The 15,543-nt window shown below is 40.4% G+C and overlaps 1 protein-coding gene across 2 annotated transcripts in view; it reads left to right on the top strand.

Moving 5' to 3' along the window:
* The window catches only part of ZNF280D (zinc finger protein 280D), a 293,959-nt gene that overhangs the window by 67,813 nt on the left and 210,603 nt on the right, over nt 1–15,543 (top strand). For both annotated transcript variants that reach the window (XM_072808743.1, XM_072808741.1), the window contains exon 2: nt 5,796–5,918. The gene's annotated coding sequence lies outside the window, so the exon portion shown is untranslated. The remainder of the gene's footprint in view (nt 1–5,795; nt 5,919–15,543) is intronic.

Here is a 15,543-nt window from a genome sequence, read left to right as displayed (position 1 = left end):
TGGTCACCAGTCCAGGGAACAGAAAATCCAGGCACTCCACTATTCACCAGTAAAGATCCAGATGATACTATCTCTGCTACCACGGGTCATCAAAACTCTTACGGAGACCAATACACACAGATGTTATCTTGAAGGACACAAATGAAGAGAAAATTTGAAAGACCATTTTACTTAAAGAAATGAAAGAGAATTCACATACAGGAGTTATTGGTATTATTGAATTGAACTAAATTTAACTGAATGAGATAAATTTAGGATTCTTTTTCATAGTTCCCTGTGGATGAGCAGATGTATTACAAGGAAATAAAGAAGCTTCATTTTCTTTGCACATGTAAGGGCAGAGTGAGTGAATTTGTAATTCTACTCCAAATATGTTTGCCTTCCTGCCAAGCCAGTTGCAGGCAACAATTCTGTTCACAGGCTTTAGCAGAGGTGGAATATGTGGCAGGAAGAGGAGGGAGGATGCTAACCTGCTGTTTTGAACATAGGGACCAGCATTATGAGAGAATTGGCCACTTTACTCATAGACACATGTCCTTTCTTCAAAGGTACTAGCAACTTCACATGGGCAGTTCATTGGGGGCTATCCAGAAGGCAGATTTTCTCTTATCACCTACCTGGACATGGAGAAGGTTGTAGATACTTCTGCATACTGGTCCAAGAGCTTTGAGAACAATGGGAGAAGCTCAGTCTGTCAGATTATGGTGTCATTTTGCCTGTGCAGTGCCTTACTCATCTTCTAGTGCTGAATGAATCACATCTGGAATCAAGGAGGCAAGATCTATTTGGGCAATATGCTAATTATTTATCTGGATCTAACATCCCATCAGTCCCTCGCCATACTGTAACATGTAGTCCCTCTGTGGGCTACATCTCCACCTGCAGGCCAACCCTGAGAAGTACATGTTCAAGAAAATGGAGGAATTTCTGGGTTGTGTTCTGTTCAGCCAAGACATCTGCATTGTGATTCACATGTTCATGTCCTAGAGTAAGAACCCACATGGTTCATTACATATATTTAGCAATTCCTGAATTTATTACAAAATTTGTTACATACTTCTTTTCCTTGGCAGTTAGAATAACTGACACTGTCAAAAGGAAAGAAGGCTTTTTTTTTTTTTCATTCTCAGAGGCAGATCCAGCTTTCCAATAAGCCTTGCATAATTCCTCCAACCTTCCACTAGCCTACCTGACTCAGCCCAATCTATATGAATGTCTGCAGCTATTCAGATGAGAAACATTAGACCCCAGAGGACCCAGCCCTCATGCCTCCACCCTCTTGGGGCTCCTTTCCTGGAAAATTGGCTTTTGGAAAAACTCAAATGTTCATCCTTTTTGGGAATGAAGATTACTTGTCATAGAGACTAGAGTAGCTAAGATAAGTGCAGAGACTCAGTTTGCATGAGTGTCATCTTTTCAAACGCTTTAGGTTTACTATTTCATACCCAGTTCTGGAAAGGATAGAACCATGAATGTAGACCACAGCACCAATCCTGAAAATCATCTGGATGGGAATTTTGAGGACAACCAGTCCTGGCCATCAGGTACAGATAGGGGCCCAATAATTGGATTTTTATTATATCTAGGTGTAAGAAGAATAAAGTGGTTAAAAATGGGCTTTATTTTTAAAAAATGGGCTTTAAATTTACATTCTGAGGTTTCTTACTCCATTCAGGATTCTGTAACAAAATACTACAGAATTAGTATCTCTACACAACAAGAATTTATTGCTCAGAGTTCAGGAGGCTGGTAGTCTGGGTCATGGCGCCAGCATTGTCACCTTCTGGTAAGGGCCTCTTACTGGTTCATAGCCAACGCCTTCTCACTGTTTCCTCACATGGTGGAAGGGGTTAGGGATCTCTCTGAAGCTCTTTTATAAAGGCACTAATCCCATTCATGAGTGTTCTTAAGTACCTCCTAAAGGCTCTACCCCCAAAACCATCACTTTTGGGGATTAGGATTTGACATATGATTTTTCGTGGGGACACATTCAGACCATAGCATGGATGAATGGTAAAGCCAATAGCTGCAGTGGAGAACACTGTGGGAGAAACAGGTTTGGGAGATAAGATCAAGTTCTATTTTAAAAAAATGTTCAACTTGAAATTCTAATTAGACATCTAATGGAAATGTCAAGTAGGTGGCATGATGTGTTTGTTAAGTCTGGAGCTCAGGGGAAACGTCAGGACGGGAGAATATATAGATCTGGGAATTATTGACAGGGAGATAGAAATGAAAGCCATGGGACTGGATAAATCTCCTCCAAACTGTGAGTGAGTGTATTTAAAGAACAGGAGAGGTTTAGACAAATTTAAAAATCAGGAATAAGTGGAAGGAGCCAGCAGACTAGGAAGAAGCCAAGCAGGAATGTAGGAGGAAGGCTGAAACAGTGTTGACTCAGAAGCCGGGTGGTCTACTGAGTCAAATGTTGCTGAGAGATCCAGTGAGGGAAGGACTGGGAATGGCTCAGTGGATTTAGAGGGATGAAGCTCATTGGTGATCCCGAGAATAAGGGCTTTGGTAGAGCTGTAGAGAAGAAAATGAATGGAGAACGATGAAAAGAGACTGAAGTGAGCAAGTGGAGACATTCAGCATTGACCACTAATTTTAGGAATGGTGATGGAGGTGGATCTGAGCAGGGGGAGGGGGTAGATGGAGGAGGGCATAGATTCAGGGAAGGACAGTTTTTTTTTTTTTTTTTTTTTTTTTTTTAAGGTGGGAGATATTCTAGCTATATGCCAACAGGAGCATATAAAGGAAGTATGGAAACCCTAAAGAGAGTAAGTGATGGAAAGTGCAAAGCCTTTGAATAGGTTAGAGAGGTCCAAGGCTTAAGTGAAATGAAGTCTAAAAGGACCTACACTCTAGTACAGTTCTTTCACCATGAAGGAAAGAGTCAAAAATTAGTAACCGCAATGATGTGAAGTTGTCATAGCTGTCTTCTGGTTGCTCCTTTCTTAGTAAAAGGAGAGATGAAGTCTCTTTCCACCAGCTCCACTAGCCCAGCTCACTGACACTCTGCCCTCAACCCAGAATGCCATCAATTTACCCTGACAACTGAGTTGGAAGACCCAAGAATTTTATGAAAGGTTTTGGATTCCCAGCAGTACCACAGCCAGCTCTGGTATTTTGACCATGAGTAGTGATGCAAGTTAGAGAACCAAACACAGGAACTTCCCCCATCCAGACTCAGAACCCGAACATGTAAGTCTTTTTAGCCACCCACACTGGACAATGGAGTCTAGAGTGCAAAGTAGAAGAAGAACAAGGCCTGTTTAGCTACCTTAATTTCTTTTAGTTTCTACCTGTATACTCTATTTCTGACCTCCTTATTGTCAGTGGGTTTCCCAGTTTTTCCTCATATTTAGATACTTTGGCATTAAGTGGTTTTTAATTTAGCCTCTCCCTAAGTTGCTTCCTCTTGAATTTCTTCCTCTTCAGCTCCAGGGAGACTCAGACAAATCCCAGGGTCCCAGCTACCATGTCCCCTCCCAGGTTTCCTGGCTCCCATGGTTAGGGAGAAAGGTCCTCCCATAAGTGGGAAAACATATAAAAAAGCATATAAAATAGATTTTAGAAGGATAAACCTATGTCATCCTAAGGTGTTGTTGACTAATCCGAGCAGAATAGCAACAACAGAGCAAGATTTTGCTGTCATCTAATCCTCTTTATCCATTTCTAGCGCCCTCAGCCCCCCAGAAAAGCCTTCTACAGGAACAACACACCCCTTGGGAAAATGAGTCAAAGTACAGATAAAGTAGAGTTTGGAGACAATGAGGGGAAAGAACTTCCCCATGGAAAACCACATACATGTACACACACTTTGGTTACCATACGTAGCAGCTACAATTACTGTACCATACAGATGAATGAATAGCAAGTTTGAATGTCTTTTTTTTTCTAGCAAGAATTTTACAACAAAACATAAAGAGATACATTAATTTAAAAAGAAAACATGCACAATTATACACAAGTATCTTCATTTGGTAAACAAGTTTTCTTTAGCCAAATGTTTCTGGAGAGGTATTTGGGCTTTTATTTGAATTAAGGTAGCTAAATAAACATACTTCTAGCTAAATAGGAGTCAGGGTGAATATTTATTTTCCTACATAATGTGTGACTAAACAAATGAGGCTTTTTTTTTTTAAACACTCCTTATATTGAAAGCCAAACCTTTAGTTTGTCGTGTGCCATGACTCAAATGCTTTAGGAACTTCTTATTTGAAGTATCTTCAGAGCTCTCTTTACACATAGGATGATCAACCATCTGTTTTCCTGGGACTGAAGGGTTTCCCAGGATGTGGGACTTTGGGTTTTAAAACTGAGTAGCCTTGTGTCAACTTTCCTGGGTTACCTATGACTGAAGGAGATTTCACTCCTAAAACTGGGAGAGTGCCAGGCAAAATGGGTTGAGTTTGGTCATCCTATTTGTAAACCTCACAAGAAATGCCAGCTCATTGCTTTATAGTTGTAACACTGTTACTCAATTTGATCCCCTCCTTATTTTTAAAGACTTGGCTCTAACTATCTTTTGGCTATTGCAAAAGATCAAATTTCTCATCCACAAACAAATATGGGGTAGCACTCAAAATAGTCTGAGTTCAGAAGGCAATTTTAAAGTTTTTTTTAAAAAAGATTTTATTTATTTATTCATGAGAAACATGGAGAGAGAGGCAGACACACAGGCAGAGAGAGAAGCAGGCTCCATGCAGGGAGCCTGATGTGGGACTCGATCCTGGGTCCCCAGGATCACGCCCTGAGCCGAAGGCAGATGCTCAACTGCTGAGCCACCTAGGTGTCCCTCAGAAGGCAATTTTATAAACTTTTTCTTCCTTCTTTCCTTCCTTCCTTTACATTTTCACCTTTCAGTATCTGGGTTACTGTCTGTAAAAGTATGTGTGTTAGTGGTGAATGTGATATACTCTCTCTTTAACCATAGTCCTGTCAGGCTCCTCTGAGCCCTCTTCTCAGCTAGGTCTCCACCTTGGCCCCCATCCTTTCTTTGGCCTGTCTATCCCAGTGTTAGCAAAAATGCTATTATGTTGTTTTTGTTTTTAAGATTTTATTTATTTATTCATGAGAGACACACAGAGAGAGGCAGAGACATAGGCAGAGGCAGAAGCAGGCTCCCTGGGGGGAGCTCAATGTGGGACTTGATCCCAGGACCCTGGGATCATGACCTGAGCCAAAGGAAGATGCTCAACCACTGAGCCACCCAGGTGTCCCTTAAGTTGGTTTAGTAAGAGTCCCCTTACCCTTGAATCTCCTCTTAGTAATTCTGCATTTGCTGACACATTCACTCTGCCTATTGGCTAAAACTCCCCTGCTGCCTTTGCTGTAATCTCTCCCCTGCTACAGTGCTCTTATTGTAATTGTCCTGAATAAAGTCTTCCTTGCCAATATATTCCTTTTTATTTCTTTTTCTTTTTTCTTTTTTTTTAATTTTTATTTATTTATTTATTCATGAGACACACACACACACACACACAGAGGCAGAGACACAGGCAGAGGGAGAAGCAGGCTCCACACAGGGAGCCCGATGTGGGACTCAATCCCGGGTCTCCAGGATCACGCCCTGGGCCAAAGGCAGATGCCCAACCACTGAGCCACCTGGGCTGCCCGTCTTTTTTATTTTTTGAGTAGGCTCCATGCCCAGTGGGGAGCTCAATGTGGGGCTTGAACTTATGACCCGGGGATCAAGACCTGAGCCAAGATCAAGAATCACTGACTGAGCCACACAGGTGCCCCTTGCTTGCCATTTTAATAAGTGTCTGAATAATTCTTTTCTTTAACAGTTATGATGTCATGACTCAGACAGGATTAAATTCATCATTGGACTCCTGGAACCTCTCATCCGGGACCCCAAGTGTATGCTTCTGAAGACTTTGTTTCACTCCTGACTGATTAGAGATCCACTGGTGAGTCCAACTCCTGACCCAATGCTCTGGATAACAGACTGTTAAAGCATGGTAAGGGCAGATTTTGATTCTTAAGATTCTGAGTATACTCTTTGAAGCTAGGATAGAGTCCCAGGATGGAAAGTGGGACTCCAGTTGGTTGGAAAGTGACTGCATAAGCAAGCATCTTTCTGGATGGATGTCTTCTGGGATCTTTCTGAGTAGGAATTTACTCCCTGTTTTTTTTTTTTTTTTAAGATTTTATTTATTTATTCATGAGAGACACAGAGAAAGAGGCAGAGACATAGGCAGAGGGAGAAGCAGGCTCTCCACAGGGAGTCCGTTGCAGAACTTGATCCCCGGGCCCTGAGCCAAAGGCAGACACTCAACCACTGAACCACCCAGGTGTCCCTACTCACTGACTCTTGAAGTGACAAATTCCTGACTCTTTTGGAGGCCTCTACACTAGAAAATGGGTGAGAGTCCCAGGCATATGGAGGCTGGGTTAAAGTCCCAGGCTTCTTTGTTAGCAAGATATCATGGGTTAAGAACAAGAGAGCTTCTCAGTAGACTCAAACCCCTTTCTTATACCCGTGTTAACTATATGTTCCACCATCATGGCACTAGCTCTCTACTTGCTTTCTTGTTGGAATACTTTTACTTAGGATAATTGGGAACTTCAATGATTTCCCCAAACTGGTTCCTCTAAGACTTATCTCTCAGCATTGTTTCCATTCCTCCATCCTTTTACCACCTTCAATCCTCCATTCCTTTGATTCCGTTGATTGGACTGCCTTCAAGCCCCTACTTCCTCCATCTCTCTGTCCACCTCTGCAAGACTTTCTCTTTCCCATTCCAGCCTCTCAGTTTCTTGTAGTCACTTGAACTTTAAACTTAGGTCCTCCATCCTCCATTGGGGGCTCTCAAGAGACTCAGGGACCACCCAGAGAAACTACATGAAGGGCAAAACAAAATCTTAAAAATTTCCTCCAGAAGTATTTATAAAAAGCATTAACTGTCAATTGAGCAGGTAACCTTAACTTGTTGCATCTGTCAGAAAAACAATTTGGGATAAAAATATAACGTGGAGCAAAAACAAGAGCCAGTTATTTTATATAAACCAATGAGTTTTTTATTGCGGTGTTTACCAGACTCGTGACTACAATTTTAGAATGAAAGCAACAAGATCTCTATTTGCTTCTGTATGTTTACATAGTTATATTTGTATATATATGTTTTGTATGTGTGATATTTTTCTACCTCTAGATGGTATTACCAAAAAAAATTATAAAATCTTGTGAAGGAGATTCATAAATTGGCTTAGAGGTAAGTAAGTGCTTATATAAATTAAATATTCCTAAATCTCCCAGAAATATAGAAACTAACCCAAATGTTTTTCAAGGTTATGTGGTTTGGGAAAATCTTTGGTAAATAAGACTAATTTAATACTGTTTTAAAAAAGCAGCTATGTCTTCAGTATTAAGTATAATACAAGTATACATTTGGTATTTAACCATTTTTATGTTTCTTTGTTTTTGTGATTTCTTTATTTCTTTTCTTTTCTTTCTTTTTTTTTTTTCCTTTGGATACTTGCCTAACATGCATGTGTTTTTAAAATAGTTAACAGGGAAATAACTTGAGACAAGGGCTAGCTTTGTTTAATCTTGTGATATATCTGCCTAAAGACATCTTTTGTTTTTTATAACTCCCAATCTTAGAATATCTGATGTTAGAGATATTCATTAAATATTGAGATCTTTTCTAAGAGAAACTATTAAACATTAGATTACTAAGCACAAGTTTCAGTTTATATATCTTTGGCCTCTTATTTTTATATGATAGAGTGAGGCTAACTATATTTGAGTCTGTTAATAACATCTTTTTCGACACGTTGAAAAATACTATCAGGAAGCATAGACTTAAAAAATTGTGAGATGGTATATTCATAAAATTTGCTAGACTGTTGTAGAATGCTGGTATATGAGAGACAGTTTGCAATTGTCTACTTTGTAGTTTTCTCTGTTGTTAAGGGTTTTTAATGATTATAAAGTATAATCAATATTTGTAAACGAAGCTACTAGAAACAATAAGGGTGAAATGAAATAACTTTGCAAGAAAAGTATGCAAGGAAGTAGAATGTATTTTTAATAAAGAAAAGTATACAGTATATGTAGGATGGATACTGAATGGATATAAAAAGCCCTAGAGGGCAGCCCTGGTGGTGCAGTGGGGCAGCCCCGGTGGCGCAGCGGTTTAGTGCCGCTTGCAGCTTGGGGCGTGATCCTGGAGAATCTGGATCAAGTCCCGTGTCGGGCTCTCTGCATGGTGCCTGCTTCTCCCTCTGCCTGTGTCTCCTCTCTCTTTCTCTGTCTCTATGAATGAATGAATGAATGAATGAATAAATAAATAAATAAATAAATGAAGAAATAAAGAAATAAAATCTTAAAAAAAAAAAAAGCCCTAGAAGGCTTTTGGGAAAGAAATATTGGAAAAGGAATTTTATCTAATGTGGTCAAGGCTGGCTGATGGGATAGGCTTGTTTATAAGGTCTCTGAAAATGCATTTTTTTAAAAAAAAGATCTTTATTCATTTATTCATGAGAGGCACAGAGAGAGAGAGGCAGAGACATAGGCAGAGGGAGAAGCAGGCTCCCTGGGGGGATCCTAATGCAGGACTTGATCCCAGGACCCTGGGATCATACCCTGAGCCAAAGGCAGATGCTCAACCACTGAGCGACCCAGGTGTCCCTGAAAATGCATTTTAATATTAAAAGTACACTGATACAGAACTAGAGTTTGTTTTTCTCTCTGTTGAAATAACAAGGCTTTCTTGGTTTATTGGTCTGCTCTTATTAAGAGATTGTAAAAGGTTTTGGTGGGTTTTTTTGGTTTATTTGTTTTTGTTTTTACCTTTTAGGTATTTCTCCTAGAAGAATTCCTATAATTCTGTGTCTTATCAGAATAATTTCCTGTGCTTTATGTTAACCTTTATCATATACTTAATTAAGAGAACCAAGTCTTCTCAGTTCCTTTTTTTCTTTCTTTTTTTTTTTTAACTTCCTTTTTTTCCCATTTTATTTGAGAGAGAGTGTGCATGCATACACACACACATACATGAGCAGGTTTGGGGGTTGAAGTGTGTGTGCGGGGGAGAGATAGAGGCAGAAGTAGACTCCCAACTGAGTGGGCTCCGTACCAGGACCCTGAGATCATGACCTGAGCCAAAGTCAGATGTTTATCTGATTGAGCCTCCCAGGCATCCAAGTCTTCTCATTTCTGAAAGAACTTTTAAAAAATTTTACAGTTAGGTTCTGTCCTGTATTTACTTTTGAACTCTTTTATTATGACTTTGATTACATAGGTAGCTAAGTATTGTTCGCAGTAACCTGGGATCGTAGTATTCAAATCCTTTGACCTTTTGGACAGTTTTGTCCTCCCAGAATCAAACCCTAAATGATGGGGAATATAAATAATAGTGAAAGGGAATATAAGGGAAGGGAGAAGAAATGTGTGGGAAATATCAGAAAGGGAGACAGAACATAAAGACTCCTAACTCTGGGAAACGAACTAGGGGTGGTGGAAGGGGAGGAGGGTGGGGGTGGGGGTGAATGGGTGACGGGCACTTGAGGGGGACACTTGACAGGATGAGCACTGGGTGTTATTCTGTATGTTGGTAAATTGAACACCAATAAAAAATAAATTTATTATAAAAACAAACAAACAAACAAACAAACAAACCCTAAATGAAATCTTAATCTCAAACTGACCTTGAGATTTCTCAGAAAAAAATCTTAGAGGATTTTTTCTTATTTTGAAAAAGAGAGATGCCAAAAATCAATTACATTTATTTGATATGTTCAGTTGCATGAAAAGTATTTTGAAAGAAAAGATACTTTAACCTTCTCTAGGTTATATTTGTATGGATAAAATATTACTAGTAAAAATATTTCAGAAATTGTATGAGGTTTGTCAATACCCTCACTGACCATGATATGTTCTAGCATAATGTTACCAGTTATAATTCTAGTTATCATTGTAAATGTTCTATACCACAGAAATAACCGAATTCCCTTGTCAATTGCATCCTTTTTATAAGAATTCTACTCAGATCTTTAACCATTTAAGATCTTTTGTCATTAATAGACAGTTTTTGTTTTACTTTGGTTCTTCTCAGAAAGCACTTGCAATCAGCTATAGGCCAGAGTTCTTCATCTTCAACAGAAAGGAATGGAAAGAGATCCATGGAAAGTACTAGGAAAGGTTTCTGGGAGATAAGGTTCTGATGGCATTGCTTAAATTACTTTGAAACCACATCATTTGACTGAGGAAGTATCCTAGAACTCTGGTAGAAAGTTTGATGGGCTCATCAGACTGCTAACCCAAGACCAAGCAGAACGAGAATTAATTACATAACACTGAATAAACAGATGAAGGAGGATTATAGTTTTTGTTCGGAAGCTTGCTGCTGGGTTTAAGGAACCCCTTTTCCCTTTCTTTTAAGCTATAATTCACAACAATTTAGTAGGGAACACTTATTATAAACAGAAATGAAACATTTATCTTTTCTCTCTGCCTGATTCCTCTAGAATTCAGAAACTCTTACTGAGTATTCTTATTTTCATGATGATATAATTATTTGCATAAGTTCAATAAGAATCTGTCCTCCTTGCACAAGACATAATTGGAAACATTGGTTATATAACTGAGGCTTTGAGTGGAATGTCATATTTCAGACTGATGTGCATAGAATCCGTTCTGACCAAATAGTTTAAGGAACTAAGGTTGACTTTATGGAGCTAATGCTTACAAAGCCCTTTTGGGAAAACTGGACTGGTATGGCTGACAAAGTTCCCAGCATTGTAGGTGAGGAAGGACAGTTACTTCCTGGCAGGCCCAGGAAACAGGATATTTTGGGGGCCTGGAAAACAGAGAAATGCACCCAAATCTGTAGATACTGCCAGTGAAATCTGGTGGCAAATTCTTGACTTGGCTTCATAGCCTTGAGAGGCTTTTAAAAGTCTAATTTGAGATCCCTTATGAAAAATTCCAGCAAAGCAAACTTTCAAAGGTCTGTGTGGCCAGTTACTATTCTTGCTGCACTTATGTAATGTGATCAGACTCATTTTGTAAACAAGAATATCTTACTTTGGTTAACTTCGGTGAAAAAAAGGGTGAATATAGAGGAAACTTTTATGGTGCAGTGAAAAACTATAGCACACCTTTGTGAACTATCAGACTCTAGTCCTGGTCATTGTCTTTGAGGTTTTGTTATATACTTACAGATTGGACTGAATCCTGCCAACTTGCACATTTGGTCAGTCCCTCCCAAATACTCAAGTCTTCTAATTTTCTCCAATATCTGGCCATCCAACTGTCCAAATGAATGTTTCAAGTTTTTCTCCCACTTGCCTAACTTGGTGCCACTGAGAACAAAAACCCGACTACCTGGATCTTTATTGGGATCCTAGCTTGTCCTGCAAGCTGATGCTGGAAGATGGGGAAGCCTTTAAGGTTGGAGCTGCTGCTGTGTAGGCCATTCAGGAAGTTTATGGAAAATTACACATTTTCCATGTTCTGTTCTGGGAAATAACCACAACCCTAATATTATACCACCACTGGAGATATTCAAACTACAGTCTAGGAAATCTACCAGATTTCAACCATTACCTTCACTTCACTACCTAAAGGTGCTTCAAGTACAGCATTGTGAAAGCTTCTCAACTGGCTGCCCTCTGGACTCAGAAACTGGGTTTATAGTCTGCTTCAACCTAATCTTTCTTTTTCTTTTTCTTTTCATAGAAATTTCCGGCATTGAATGCCTTATTATTTGCACTATCCAGTAAATATCCTCTACTACCAAGTCCTAACAGATGGTTCAGCTGGTCCTTAATAACAAAAGGAGACTGACAAAGAAATGGACTTAAATTGTTCAGAGGAAAGAAGGTCTCTCCTTTCCTTGAGCAGAAGGTGGGACTGACAAAGATTCTCAGGCATCAGTCTTGGCCCTGTCCTGTCTTTGGTGTGCCTATCCCAGTTTAAAAAAAATCCTGCTCAATAAGTTTAGCAAGAGTATCCCCACCATTGATACCTAATGATACCACCATTGATACCACGCCGCCCCCCCCCCCGCCCCGTGCCTGGTGAAGTCCCTCATCCCTCATTGTTGATGTGTAGGTCCATGACCAGCCTTTTGCAGGAATCCTGTTAAAAATGAATCCCTGTACTCTTGGTATCTCCTGTTAGTGGTTGCCCATCCACTGACCTCTTCCTCTGCACATTGGCTGGTAAATGCCCACTTGTCTTTGTTGCATTGGAAGGTTAATCGATCTCTCTCATTGCAATAGAGTCAGCTCCTATTGCAATAGTCTTGCATAAAGTCTTCTTTACCATTTTAACAAGTGTCAGAATGATTTTTTTTCTTTAACAGACACATCAGGAAAAAGCATTTTTTTTTCTTTGTATATGAGCCACAAGAGACAATGTCAGCGTCTTGTCTTTAAAGGTCATTTTGTCGTACCTCCCACAAGTTTTGGAATCCCTCGAACCTCAACTTGTAGCTCAGTACATTATCCTTTCCCCTGACTTTTGGCTGCTTAACACATTTCATGGTAATCACTAATTCATCACATGGAACTGAATAAGAACCATTTAATATGATTATCTTCTCCATTAAAGCTGTCATCATAATTAGAGCTGCAGTGAACTGTTTGCCAGGAATGATAACTTCTGCCAAGAAAAACTTGGGTGTCATTTTAGAAAAATTCTTAGGTGGGGGAGGAGGAGATCAGGACCATCTGTGTTGGGATCCAGAGCTGAATAATGAGAAATAAAGCCCCTTTCCCCCTGCTATCTGCCAGACTCTGGCCAGCCCTCCAACTGGACCTTGCCAAAAACTTTAGAATGAATCAACTTCCAAGGTAGTCCAAAGAGTACACCCTCTTGGGGAATGATAGCCTTGGAAAAGTTACCCTTTAAGAAGGGAAAAAAGGCAGCAGCAAATAAAAATTAGGCCTTCATGCATACGGCTTCCTAAAAGTTGTTCCAAATGGTTTCGTTTGCCACCCTACTGTTTCCAGGGCAACCACCTAAGCCAGGACAGAAGTAGAAGGAGACATGAGGCTTGAATGGGACCACCCACTGCAATTCTCATTTTATCCTGATGGCAAGAACCTTTATATCGACTCAAAGTGTTTGTCAGGCCTCTTGCTGTGAATCACTAGAATAACATTTTGCCCTGATGGAAGTGTGTCACAGGCTGCTGCTCCCACATCCCCCCATACTGAGGTGTTTTTAAATGGAACCAAATATCCCAGGGGAATTTGCTCTGCACTACTAGCATTGCTTTGTTGTACATTTTTAGATTACACACTGTAAATTATAGATAAAATACATTATGCTAATTTCCTCCTGCATATCTTTTGGTTATTTTTTAGGAAAAGTATCTTTGAAATGCAGCCTTTCAGGTAAATGTTCAAAAATGAAGAGAAAAATAAAACCAAGGCAGAGGGATGCTCAAGATTGAGACCACTGCCACATTACACTCTGGCACTTTGTAATGAGCATAACTTGTGTGCAGCAAGGATTTTAGCTGCAGAATGTGGAAGAAGCCCTGCATTGGGCATCATTAGATTTGAGTGTGCCACCTGGTTATGCAAGTTTCTGGACATGTGACTTTGGAGGAATTTGTTTCATTTCTCTAAGTTTCCTCATCTATGAAATGAGAAATGTCCATCGAGATCTCTAAGGTGCCTTCTACTTCTCCCACTGTATGATGCTCCATGTGAACCTGAGTAAAATGCCGCCGAGTCTACAGAGTAGACCCTATTGATCATCTTTATTTTTTTTAATTTATTTTTATTTTTTTATTTTTTAAAATATTTTATTTATTTATTCATGAGAGACACAGAGAGAGAGAGAGAGAGAGAGGCAGAGACATAGGCAGAGGGAGAAGCAGGCTCCGTGCAGGGAGCCCGATGCGGGACTCCATCCCGGGACTCCAGAATCACGCCCTGGGCTGAAGGCAGGCGCCAAGCCTCTGATCCACCCAGGGATCCCTTGACCATCTTTAAAAAGAACGAATACACTCAACCTGTGAGCATTAAAGCATTTAGTAGCACTAAAATACTTTGACCTACAATCTCCATGATCTCTCACTGCACTGGGTGTTGCTGATTTTTTACTTGCTACACTGGATATCTCTCATTTGCTCCATGATGGACTCTCCACTGTTCTGCACCATGGAGGGTTGTCCTGTGAGGACTACAACACAGGTCCTCGTCTTCTAACTTCCAGATGGATTCAGTGAACGGGCAGGAAAATGAAAGGAGGGCAGAGTGTGAGGTCACCTTTTTCCCCTTCACTGCCTGTGAGGTTGTCATGAGCTAGCATCACCCCTCAACCAAAGGTCACAGCTCCTGGAAGGCATCCTCTCTACATAACTGTCTCCAGGTTTCCATAGTCGCTCTTAGTCTGTTTGGGATGCAGTAACAAAATGCTGCAGACAAGGTGACCAATAAACAACAGAAATTTATTTCTTGGGCAGGCCCAGTGGCGCAGCGGTTTAGCGCCGCCTGCAGCCCAGGGCGTGATCCTGGAGACCCTGGATCGAGTCCCGCGTTGGGCTCTCTGCATGGAGCCTGCTTCTCCCTCTGCCTGTGTCTCTGCCTCTCATTCTCTCTCTGTGTCTCTATGAATAAATAAATAAAAATCTTAAAAAAAACTATTTAAAAAATTTATTTCTTACAGGTCTCGGGGCTGGAAGTCTGAGATCAGGGTGCTGACAGATTTGGTGTCTGGTGAGAACCCACTCCCTGGTTGTAGACTGCTGACTTCCTGCTGTACCCTCATGTGATGGAATAAAGGCGAGAGAGCTCTCTGGGGTCCCTTTTATAAGGGCACCAATTCCATTCATGAGGACTCCACCCTCATGACCTAATTACTTCCCAAAGATCCCATCCTTTGATATTATATGGGATGTTAGAATTTCAATGCTATGAATTTTGGGGGAACACAAACATTCAGTCTATAACAGACTCTTTCCTCTTGCTACTTCAGGTCTAGGGGCAGTATATAACCCCGTGGTTCTCTATGCTCTGTGCATGTCTTTAAAAATTGGTCTTTATTCAAGGCTGAATGAGCCATCTATTGCTTTCCTGTATCTTGCCTGACACACTCCATTTTTTTGAGATACAAATATGGCAAGATTGGAAAGGCCATGGTGCTTTTTATTTCAATATGTCAATTCACCTTGAATACATATTTTTTCCCTATAGTTGTGACTTGAGAAAGATGAGAATCTATGCGGTGCTGCTGGTTATGTTGTACTTGACTTCTATACGTGCTTGTATTAGGATTCAGAAGCAGATAAGAGAAGCTAGTCTAGTAGTTAAACAGAAAGAGATTGGAGGCAAGGAATCGGATGCTCACAATTAGAAGGGCTAGAGGAATAGGCTTTAGGCGAAGCTTCCAGGAATGACTTCCAGAAGACTATCACAGAGCTGCCCTGTCTAGAGAACTATCTCTGCAACAGTCAGAAAGCTGGGGAAATCAAGAAGCCCATGTGCCACGTGCCAGCTCCAAGATCTCACTGCTTTTGCTGATTCAGGAATCAGAAAGTTGCAGCCTCAGTGATAGGCCCCAGACCTTGT

This window comes from Canis lupus, chromosome 32, assembly GCF_048164855.1.
Source record: "Canis lupus baileyi chromosome 32, mCanLup2.hap1, whole genome shotgun sequence".
Lineage (NCBI taxonomy): Eukaryota > Metazoa > Chordata > Mammalia > Carnivora > Canidae > Canis > Canis lupus.
The sequence above is the reverse complement of the archived record's forward strand: the minus strand, read 5'-3'. Positions and strand labels throughout refer to the sequence as shown.